General features: G+C 42.3%; 1 protein-coding gene and 1 pseudogene across 16 annotated transcripts in view; one reads left to right on the top strand and one right to left on the bottom strand.

The window, feature by feature from the left end:
• Positions 1 to 12111, top strand: part of TTLL5 (tubulin tyrosine ligase like 5) — a 300941-nt gene that overhangs the window by 168721 nt on the left and 120109 nt on the right. The gene's annotated exons all lie outside the window — the stretch shown is intronic.
• LOC106801180 (small ribosomal subunit protein uS5-like) lies at positions 6166 to 11599 on the bottom strand (annotated as a pseudogene).

The following is a 12111-nucleotide window of genomic DNA, read 5'->3' as shown; positions in this document are numbered from 1 at the left end:
TTCTGAGATCTGCCCATGTCTAAATGTTGGGGAGAGGTCGTGCTTCCCTACTCTATCCCAGGCTTCATCCCCCACCTGCTTGGCTGGCAGTTCTGACTTGGCTTATGGAGCTGCTATAGCCCTGGGGAACAGAGCCAAACATGCGGAAGTGGTTATGTGTACTAGCTCCCAGGGAAGCTGTGGCTAGCAGGGGGAGTGGGTGGGGTCCTGCCGGATGGCTTTTCAAAGAAGCCAAATAAATCTTTGAAGTTTTGTTTTAGCAGCTGCCAGGTATGCTGTTTCAGCACTTTGCAGACTCTCTCACTGTGTTCTCATATCACATTTTTTCTTTACTATATGTGCATAGTGTACACAATGGAGCTTGGATGTTGGGAGAGTAAATATAAAATTGTGGAGTAAGGTGCTAAACACAACCCCCTTGCTTTTTCTTTTTACTTTGACTCTGCTGTGAAATAGCCACTTTCATGCTCCCTCTTCCCCTTTCAGCTCTTGCCCTTTCTGATCACCTGCCAAAAGAGAGGCTAACAGAGTCTTCTTCTATTTTGGGAAAGTAGTAAGTTTTGAAAAACTGGAGCTCCTACATTTCTCCGATGGATTGGGGCATCACTCTGAGAACAGAACATCTCCCTTTTCTAAAAGAACAGAGAACGCCCCCCACCAAGCAACCCTGACACTTTTGGTCTTGGAGTAAATTTCTTAAACGTAGATCTTGTTCACCATCGGATCCTCAGCATTTAGCACAATGTCATCAATAAATATTTGTTAAATGATTGCACTTGCAACTGCTGAAGGGGAGGGACTGGGTAGGTAGAATGCCCTCTAAAGCCACACTCCGAGCTTTCTCTGCTTCCCTGCCTTCTTGCTTACTAATCCCTTTCTTCCATCGAGTCTACAGTCACCTCAGACCTTTTCCATCTGCCCCCAAATTTGCTCCTTCCTCTGAATTCCACTCTTTTGGAGTACAGTGTATGCTCCCTTGTCTAATTATCTCTTATGCTTTTTTTCTTTCTCTCCTGAGATGTAAGTCTTTTAAAGCCAAAGGCTATATTTTATTCCTATACAAAGAACCCTGGACCAGGAATGGGGAGACCTAGGTGCCAGTCCCAGGTCCTCCTGGAACCTCCTGACTTGGGGTAAATCATTTGACAAAACTTCAGTCTAATTTTGCCATGTGGAAGATAATGATGCCTGGATTGTCATGGGAGTTTGATGAGATCATGTACGTGAACTTTCTTTGTAAACTTTAAAGTACTACACACGATTAGGTATTTTCAATATTAATAATACTTACCACTATAAAATAGTAATGTTTGTTTATGCTGCTGATGATACACAGACTAATCTCTCCCAGAGTTGAAGTAAATCACAAGTTCAGTCCCACGTTATGCAGCTTGGCAAAGGTTTAAAGCATTAAATGGTCCATTCCAGGCACTCTCTGTCATCACTTCTTTTTCAGTCTGCAGGTTCTTCCTCTCAGACCTGTGGGGTCATTGTTTTTCTTGCTAGTCTCCCCCTTCTTCTTCCTTCAGCCCAGGCTGAGCTCTCTCTTTTAACCCCCTCAGTTCTCGAAGAAGCAAAGTTGCCCCATCTCATTTCCCAGTTTTGGCTGGAATTGCGATCCTGGTGGACCCTTCTCTCTTTAGCATGACCACCTGCCCCCCACAGCTCTGCCCATCAAGAGCACTGGGCCCCTTCATCGCTCTCCCTCTGCCCAGCCCCGCACCTTCATCAGCAGCACAGCTGGGGTCTCTTCCTGTTTCCCTCTCCCTGCCCTTGCTTTTCTGCCAGGCTGTCCCCTCAATCTCCCCTTTCCATGTCATCTGATCCTGCATTTTCTTTCTTTCTCTGAGCTCAGACCTTTCATCCAGGAAGGCTGTTCCCCGTTTGAAGACTTTTGTGTTTGGTACCTCTCCACATGCCTTTCACCCGGTCCCCATACCTTAAGGCATCTCCTTCTCAGAGAAAAGCAGATAAACAAGCACTGCCATTTTTTAGTACTGTCATATGGCTTGAGAAGGTCCAAATTCCCCCCCGCCTTTTTTTTTTTTTTTTTTGCTGAGGAAGATTGGCCCTAAGCTAACATCTCTGCCCATCTTCCTCTATTTTGTATATGGGACACCGCTGCAGCATGGCTTGATGAGTGGTGCGTAGGTCCATGCCCGGGATCCGACCCTGCGAACCCTGGGCCACTGAAGCACACAAACTTAACCACTACACCACTGGGCAACCCTGAGAAGGCCCAAATTCTTTTTATTTTAAAGTATCTAAGATCTCACATTTAAATGTTATGGACTAGTATTTGCAAGTCTATTTTAGAGGTAGACTCCTTTGGAACCCTCCTTTTCTTAGCCACTTATACTTACTTATTGCCTAGGGCAAGTTCTTTGAACCTACTATTCTTATCTCTAAATGAGCGTAAAATGCCTATTTCCCAGGAAGGTTCTCAGGAGCAAATGAAAATTAAATGACTGAAGAAAAGCGCTTTCATACAGTGCCTACCACAGAGTAAGTGCTCAGTAAGTGGGAATTAGTGTAAACATTTCCCTGTCATCTATCCATGTCCTGTTTTACATTTATTAAAAATTGAGACCCAGAGAAGTTAAGTGGATTGTGCAAATTCTCATGCCTATGTGGTGATACAGTAAGGACTAGAACCCAGGGCTTCTAATTCTCTGCTTGATGAATTTTTCATTTGCTCCTCTAACTCCTCTCACTCCCTCCTCTAATCAGGATAAACACAGCAGACAAGCCCAAGTTGAGGTGTTGACAGGTCTGGAAGCTGGTTAGAGAAGACCTAGATCGTTTTTGTTGTGTGTGTTTTTTTTTTTTTTACCAGTGGTTTCTTTTTTTTTTAAATCAATTTATATGAGAATATTACTCTTTTACTACATTTGCTTTCTATTTATTATTTGTTTGTTCTAGTTTCCCTTTTTCAGGTGGAACAAAGGACTACCCCAGAGAGAGGAATGTTCATTTATTCATGTATTTGTTCATTCAGCAAACATTGCATGAATGTGATGTTGCCAGGCTCTGGGTAGACAAAGCCCAGAATGGTGAACTCACAGCCTTAATGGTTGGTCCAGTGAGTAAGAAATAGTCCCTGAGAAGAACAGTCACAGTACAAAAAACATGCCAATAAAAGGCATCGTAGGGCCTCGAGGAATAAGCTATATCAGAGGAAGACCAGACTAGACTTTGCAGAGGGTAGGTTATTGTTTTCTAGGTGAAAGCGGCAGACTGTTGGGAAGGAGGGGAGGCGTGGAAGAGCGTGCCCGAGTGCAGTGTTGCGGGAGCAGGGCACGCAAGCAGGGGTGCTGGAGGATGAGGTGGGCAGACACAGTGCCTGCTAGGCCATGCTCAGGGGGTTTTACACCATCACCTGTTCTTGTAATTAATGTCAACCAAAGAAGTCAGGAAAATTGTTTGTTTGCTTTAACATTTCTAGGTCTTTAAACTTAATATTTCTCCTGTCTTTCCCTTCCTCGTTCATATCTGGCAAATTCTTTTTGTCATTCCAGATACAGCCCAACTCTCACCCATACTCTGTGCACCTTCTCCTACCATCTCACGCAGAGGCGGCCTCCTTGCCTGTGGCTATAGTGTTTACATTGTATTATGATTAGATTTTCATATCTTTCCTCCACGCCCTCCTTTGAGGTCAAGACTTATACATCTTTATACTCCTGTCCCGTAGCACAGTGTCTGACACATAGTATCCACTAATGTAATGTTTGCTGAATGAACTTAGATACCTAGGTTCATAATCACAGACCGGACTTCCACCTGGGCAGCTCTTTAGCTAATGCCTGGCTTTGGCAACACAAAAATTTAGACGGATCAGATGAAGACTTTCTCCTTTAACCAAAGCCACAACTCAACACGCTTGCCATCTTTAGGATCTGAGCTTTGGCGCCCTCTAGAAAGGAACCCTAACACTAAGCTGGTCAAAAACCTGCCATGGCAGCAGTTGTCACCCTTTGTGTGTTTGCAGCGCACTTCCACACACTAGAACCTCGTTCAACACACCTGAAGGAATTAAAAGACTCAAAACAATACTCAACCCAGTGAATCCCACTCAGTGGAATTAGTATTAAAGAAGAGCAGTATCTCACAGTGTCCCTTCAGTTGCTACAGTTACACTCCTTCCTTGGTCATCCTTCAGAACTGTGTGGCTGTTTGAGTAGTCTTATTTATTTATTGCCCTGACTAGACTCTAATATATTCACGAGGAGAAGTTTCTTCATATCTAGTAAACACACAGTCTGTGTTGGGCACCATCTTGATGTGACATTTCACCTCTTACATATTGCAGATGTACCCTGCTCTACACCGTGCCACAAGATCCAGCCAGCTCAGCACCAGTCATCTAACAGACATAGCTATGACACTGTATTAAAATATATCAGACTTTACACAGTTGTGAATTTTCTCGGTACACAACAGCTGAGACTCTCTCTAAGCCTTCAGTGAAGAGATGCATTGTAATCCAGCAGCAGACCATTATGATAATGTACCCCTGCTATATGCTATGGTAGGATAGCAGGCCACTTTGATATGATAATGCTTTAAAGCTAATTTTTCTTTTCCTTTAAAAATTTGTTATCTAAGTAATTGCATTAGTTATCCAGCTGTATAACAGATTATCTCAAAATTTAGCAGCTTAAAACAATAAACATTTGTTATCTCGGTTTCTGTGGGTCAGGAACTGAGGAGCAGCTTAATTGCGTGGTTCCGGCTCAGGCTCTTTCATGAGGTTGCAGTTAAGATGTCAGCCAAAAGGGCTGCAGTCATCTGAAGGTTTGCCGAGGGCTGGAGGATGCATCTCTGTGATGGCTCACTCTCACATGGATGGTGAGCTCATGCTGGCTGTTGGCGGGAGGCCTCAGTTCCTCACCACATGGACTCCTCCACAGGGCTGCCTGTATGTCTTCATGACACGGCAGCTGGCATCCCCCAGAATGAATGACTCAAGAGAAAGACAGAAGCCATGATGTCTTTTATGACTTAGTCTTAGAAGTCATACACCATCATTTAAAAAAAAATTTGTTTAATTGTGGTAAAATACACATAACATAAAATTTACCATTTTAACCATTTTTAAGTGTACAGTTCAGTAGCATTAAGTACAGTAGTCCCCCCTTATTTGGAGGGGATACCTTCCAAGACTCCCAGTGGATGCCTGAAACCACAGAGAGTACCAAACCGTGTGTACACTATGTTTTTTCCTATACATACATACCTATGATAAAGTTTAATTTATAAATTAGACACAGTAGGAGATTAACAACAATAACTAATAACAAAATAGAACAACTATAACAATATTCTGCAACAAGATACTGATAACCAAGACAGCTACTAAGCGACTGAGAAGTGGGTAGCGTATACAGCATAGATACACTGGACAAAGGGATGATTCACATCCTGGGCAGGACGGGGTGGGACAGTGCAGGACAGTGCAGGACAGTGCAAGATTTCATCATGCTACTCATAACAGCGTGCAATTTAAAACTTACGAATTGTTTATTTCTGGAATTTTCCATTTAATATTTTCGAACTGCAGATGACCATGGGTGACTGAAACTGTGCAAAGTGAAACCACAGATAAGGGGGGGACCTCTGTACATCACATTATTGTGCAACCATCACCACCATCCACTTCCAGAACTCTTTTCATCATGCAAAACTAAAACTCTGTACCCTTTAAAAAATAACTCCCCATTCTGCCTCTCCCAGCCCCTGGCAACCACCATTCCACTTTCTATCTCTATGAATTTAACTACTCTAGGTACCTCATATAAGTAGAATCATATAGGATTTGTCCTTTTGTGACTGGCTTACTTCATTTAGCATAATATCTTCAAGGATCATTCATGTTGTAACATGTGTCAGAATTTCCTTCCATTCTAAGGCTGAATAATATTCCTTTGTATGTATATAGCACATTTTGTTTGTAGATTCGTCTGTCAGTTAGCGACCCTTAGGTTGCTTTCACCTTTTGGCTGTTGTTAGTAATGCTGTTAACATGGCTGTACAAATAGTTATTTGTGTCCCTGCTTTAAATTCTTTTGGGTTTTATACCCAGAGTGGAATTGCTGGATCATGTGATAATTCTATTTTTTTTTCCAGGCTTAATTAATTCATTTTTTTTCTTGTGTAAATACACTACCTGGTAGCCTTAGGTGGAGCCTGGGTCCCCTGCACGGAGACTCTGGTATGGTTCTTTACTAGAAGTCAGTAACTTCCTGATAGGCAGACTTGGTGAATATCGTCTCTTTCCAGAGGTTGGGGTGAGAGAGCTATAGGTCTTGGAGATGGCATCAAAGGTGGCCTTGACAAGTGTAGTAGTCATCGATACCAGCCATCAGCAGCAGCTTCTTGGGCACAAGGGCGCAGACAATGCTACTGCCTCTGGGGGCAGGGATGAGGCACATCAGTACAGAGCCACAGTGGCTGGTCACCTTGTAAAGGACGGTGTGGGGCTTGCCGACCTTGTTCCCTGAGTAGCCACACTGCATGGCAACGATGGAGACCTTGGCCAGGGTGATGGCCTTGCAGATGGCAGTGGCCACCTCCTTGGAGCACTTACCTAGATTGACATGGCTGTTGTAGTCCCTCTTGGTGACAAATACCTTGAACCTGGTCTGCTGGCCAGCATGGGTCTGCTTCTGCACAGGTATAATCTTCAAGCTCACCCTTGAGGGTCTTCTCCAGGAAAAAGTCCATGATCTCAGACTCCTTGATGGATGAGGAGAAGAGAGAGATTTCCTCTGGGGACTTGAACTTCATGTCCATGACCAAGCAGCCCAGCATGGTGACAGGAAGCCACTTCTTGTCCTCAGCCTTGTGTCCAAGCCCTGTGGCCTCCGCCCCAGCCTGAGCACAGCTGTGAGCCCAGCCCTGACGCCGCTGCCCAGACCTCTGGGAGCTGCTCCTGGCCTCCTACAACACTGGCGTCATCCACCATTTGATACTTTCTTAGAGTAGAGGGGCAATTCTATTTTTATTTTTTTGAGTAACCTCCATACTGTTTTCCACAGCACCTGCACTTGCACCATTTTATATTCCCACCAGCAGTGCACAAGGGTTTCAATTTCTCCACATCCTTGCCAACACTTATTTTGTTTTTTTTGATAGTAGCCATCCTAATCGATGCGAGGTAGTATCTCATTGTGCTTTTGATTTGCATTTCTCTAATGATTAGTGATGTTGAGCATCTTTTCATATGTTTGTTTGGTCATTGTATATCTTCTTTAGAAAAATGCCTGTTGAAGTCCTTTTCCCACTTTCAAATCAAGTTTGGTTTTTTGTTGTTGAGTTTTAGGAATTCTCCATATATTTTGGATATTAACCACTTATCAGATAGAGGATTTGCAAATATTTTCTCATTCTGTAGATGCCTTTCTACTCTGTTGATAGTGTCCTTTTACATGCACAAGTTTTTAATTTTGATGAAGTACAATTTTTCTATTTTTTCTTTTTTGCCTGTGTCTTTGGTGTCAAATCCAAGAAATCATTGCCAAATCCAATGTCATGAAGCTTTTGCCCTATATTTTCTTCTAAGAGTTTTATAGTTTAACTCTTATATTTAGGTCTTTCAAACACACTATTGTTTTTGCAACATCCTATTGTTTACACAGGCCAGCTCTATTCAGTGTGGGAGGGGATTACACAAGGATGTGAATACCAGGAGGTGGGGATCATTGGGGGCCATCTTGAAGGCTGGTTCCCACAGTAACTGAAGTACATAGTTTTAAAAGTTGTACAAGTTAAGTAATAATAAGTTTCTAATGAAAATGGGAATCCCTTGCTCCTTCTCTTCCCACTGCTGCCCAACCTTAATTACCACACCCCAGAGATAACTCCTTTCAACTTTTTTTTAGCTGTTTCTTCTGTTATTTACCTTCATATTTCTAAATCATAACGTTTACTCTGCCATTTTTGGGCTTTTCATTTTATATATTATTTATTGACTTCCTGTCGGAATATGGAAGTTTAGCATTCTTGTACTACCTCCTCCCACCCCACCCCAACCACACACACATGCTCACGCTCCCCTTCCTCCTTGCAGTGGGCACACAGTACAGTTTTGGTTACATCAGTGTTCACTGTTGTCAGTGTCATGACTATGCCTTTGGAAACTTTTGGGCCTGTTAGAGTTATCATTTCGTCTCTGCTATTCATCCATTTCTCTGTCATCCTGGCTGACTTTCTGGGGGATTCCCTTAATAATTTTCTATATTACCTACTCCCCTAAGTCTGATTTAGTACATGGTGTGAAGTTAAGAAATATTCTGAGTTTCAGATTTCTTCCAGTTCAAGACAGTTTACACAGGACTGCATCCAAGGGGGGCAAAAAAAAAAATTTATATATACGCAATTATAATAATTAACATATTATAATCTAATATATACAGTTATATATATTATATATATACTCCTGTTTGCTGTAGACTGAGATATTTATGTCCATACTTTATAAAAATTAATTGTACAAGTGATATACACATGTAGCCACATCATAAAATAATCCAACAAAAATATTTACAGATTATGAAGAGATAAAGTTCGCTCCTCAGAAGTAGCCACAGTTAAAAGATTGGTTTGTATATTTTTCCATGTATTTTTCTGTGACTTTTTTTCCTTCCTAATGTTTCCGTGTTTTTTCAGTCTGTTCATATAAACTTATTTAATTTGTTTTACCATTTTTTATTTATTTTAATTTTATTTTACCGTTTAATAATTTTAATTTATTTTACCATTCTCACATTAAAGAGCACTAAATTGCATCCAGTTTAGGCATCCGCACTGAATACCTTGTACATATATCTTTGTGCACATGTGCAAGTATTTCTATAGGATACATTCCAAGAATTGGAATTTGTTGAATCAAATGAATTTTTATAGATACTGTCAAATTGGCTTCCAAAAAGGCTATATTGGAGGGCTGTACCCTCCAGTCTGGAGGGTGCCCTTTTCCCCACACTGTTGCCAACATTGCATACCACTGATCTTTCTCTGTTCCTCTGGACTATCACTTATCCCTTTCATCCAAATTCTCTCCTATTTTTACTGATGGTGAAATTAGGAATAGACTCTATCTTCAGATATATTGCCTGAGGAATGCTTTGTTTTAGGGCAGGAATGCAGTGAGATGGGGCCGAGAAGGTAAAGGGTTCTGGGTGGCTCTTCCTTTTCCTAATATCGGTTAGGGCTAGAAAGAAGCCCTGTGAGTCTGCTTCCCTCCCCCACACTGCTTAGGTGCTCTTCTCTCCTGGTTTTGTTTTTGACTGATTTCATCCAAGGAGCCTGACCCTTCCCCCTCCCGAAGTAATGAATAACCAGAAAAGTTACAGATCTCAGCAAATTGAGTGTAGGAAGCTTAAGGAAAATATTAAAAAGAAAGGAAAGTGTTTGATGTACTTTTAATATAAAACGTGGAAAAAGTAGAAAACGGGTGGGGGTTGGGGCAAGAAGGGAGGAGAGAGATTATTCACGGTAATGGGAACCAAATGTTGGCTGGGAAAGCTGCAGCATTCTCACACTCTTCCTGTAAACCCAGCGGCTTTTCAAAGTGATAATAGTGGAGAGCCAACAGCACAAGACAGGCCTTAACCCTTCCATACCTGGACAGCTCCTTCCAGTCAGCTTTTCAGAGGTGTTGTTCACTTTGAGGAAGTCCTGGTGCATGGAGAATTTCTGTGTCCCTCTTGCCATCAGGGCAAAAAGAAGGAAAGTAGAGGCAAGTAGTAGAACAATAAGGGAACACCTGCTCGCTAAAACACCTCACACTATGCCTACATTTCTCTTTCTGCCTCAGGCTTGGATATTGGACAATGAGCAGCCTGCTTGACCAATAGTTTACCAGATTTGAGTGAACATATCTTCTCTCCTTGCTGTCTAAAGGGAAACTTAACAGGACTTGAGAACTCCCACGTGACAGACAGGCAGTCTCTCTCCCTCAGTAATAATCCCCCTACATGAAAGCCCTCCAGGGAGTCTGACTTCTTCTTGGGTGCCGGTGTGGAAGTACATGCGCTCATCTGGAGGCTCGGGCCTCTGTTTCTCTTGGAAGTCCACTCCTGCCACCGTGGAATTGAGATAGAAAGACTGTGTGGAGCTGAAGGGTACTTCTTGACCTTATGACTTCCCGGTGGTCAAGGACAGGCACTTACCTCTTGGCCCAGCCATGTATCTATGGAGGGAGAATGAAAAGGGGTGAAGGAATGAGTGAAGTTCCTGGTTCAGCTGACTCTTCACTTCCATCTAGATTTGAACTTTGTTCAGATATCTTTGAAAGTCCATTGTGCATAAGAAAGAAAAGAAATCTTTTTTTTTTTCTTTTTTTTGTGTGGAAGATCGGCCTTGAGCTAACACCTGCCAATCCTCCTGTTTTTGCTGAGGAATACTGGCCCTGGGCTAACATCTGTGCCCATCTTCCTCCACTTTATATGGGACGCTGCCACAGCATGGCTTGCCAAGCAGTGAGTTGGTGCGGGCCCGGACCCGAACCGGTGAACCCTGGGCCGCCGCAGCGGAGCCCGCGCACTTAACCGCTTGCGCCACTGGGTCGGCCTCAAGAAATCTTATTTTTTATGTCATATATTTACCATTTCAGAGGGGCAGCCCCTAATCTAGGCAGTGGTAGCAACAGGGCAGGTGGGTGGCACTGCAGAGCAGACGAGAGCTGAGACTCTGTGGTGAGCTTGCCAGGCACCTTGACCTCTCCGCCCTCAGTTGTCTCGTCTGTAACATGAGGCGTCATTAGTGTCAGCCTTCTCGGAATGTTACAGGTTTAAGTAAGTTAAAGCACGGAAAACATTTAGCACACTGCCGGGCATCTTCTCTGTCTTCATCGTTATCCTCATATTGCCTACAGCTAAAATTGAAACATCTCTTTTGTGTTAAATGTTTTTAAAAATCATCTTTGGGGTGATTTTATAGTTTTATGTTTTACATTTAAGTCTGTGATCCATTTTGAATTAATTTTTGTATGAGGTTTAGGTTGAGGATCATTTTTTTGCCTAAGGACGTACAATTGCTCCAGCACCATTTGTTAACAAATAAATGGCTTAAACAGGTTATCCTCCTCCATTGTGTTGGTTTTTCCACTTTGTCAAAAATCAGCTGAGCATATTTGTGTGGGTTTTGGATGATTTTAGTATTCCTAAAACAAAGGCCTATAGCAATAATAGTTTGTTAGAAAATCTTTAGCAAGAACTATTTTAGGTTCTAATTTTCTGTTGTTCATTGTAATTTTGGAATCATATAAATTTAGGTTCAAAAGCAGCTCATTCAGTTACTCTGTATGTGAAATTAAACCCAAGTTATTTAACTTAAGCCTCAGTTTCCTCATTTCTAAAGTGGAACAGTAATAATACCTTTCTCAGTGGGTTGCTGTGAAGGCTAACCATGGTAAAGCACATATATAAAGGGCTTAGCTTGAAGTGAGGCATTTAGAAAGCCCTCAAGCTAATGTTGGTGATGGTGGTGAGACTTGGCTGTCAACACGCTTGACCATCTTAAGTCATACTCACTCATGCCCTTTGCCTTCCCCAAACCTTAACTTTCTTTTGGCCTTTTCATAAGGCTTCGTCATGAGCGCGAATGATTCCAATTGAAGCTGCTGTGGTGTGCTTTGCTTAGATGGCAGTTTTGACCAGTAACATTTCTATTTCTGAATATGAGATCTATGTCTGTGTCTTTAATGACAGTGTCTCTCCACCCTCCACCGCCCCCACCACTTAGCCACATTGGGTTTCCTCTTGTTCCCTGCTCTTCTATATGCTCTTCCTTCTACCTGGAATATCCTTTCCAGTTGTCAAATTGCTGCTCATCTTTTGAGACCATTTCCACTTTGAAGTCTTCCTTGATTTCCCCCATAGGGAGTTGCTCCCTCCCTCTGTTTTTTAAAGTGCGTGTCCTGTTCCCAGCACAGTGGTATACAGAGTTTGGGGAGTAGCAGGAGTTTTCTTCTTAATAAAAAAAAATACACATATTTTAAAAGTACATACATAAAATATATCGATATGTGTTGGCATTAATATTAAATGTTAAGGCAGGATAGTGTAGTCACAATGTACTAGAAGAAGATGGGAATGAAACATGCCC

The sequence above is a fragment of the Ceratotherium simum genome, chromosome 24 (assembly GCF_057802395.1).
Source record: "Ceratotherium simum simum isolate JZ-2026a chromosome 24, ASM5780239v1, whole genome shotgun sequence".
Classification (NCBI taxonomy): domain Eukaryota; kingdom Metazoa; phylum Chordata; class Mammalia; order Perissodactyla; family Rhinocerotidae; genus Ceratotherium; species Ceratotherium simum.
Note: the sequence above shows the minus strand (reverse complement) of the source record. Positions and strands in the feature narration are given on the sequence as shown.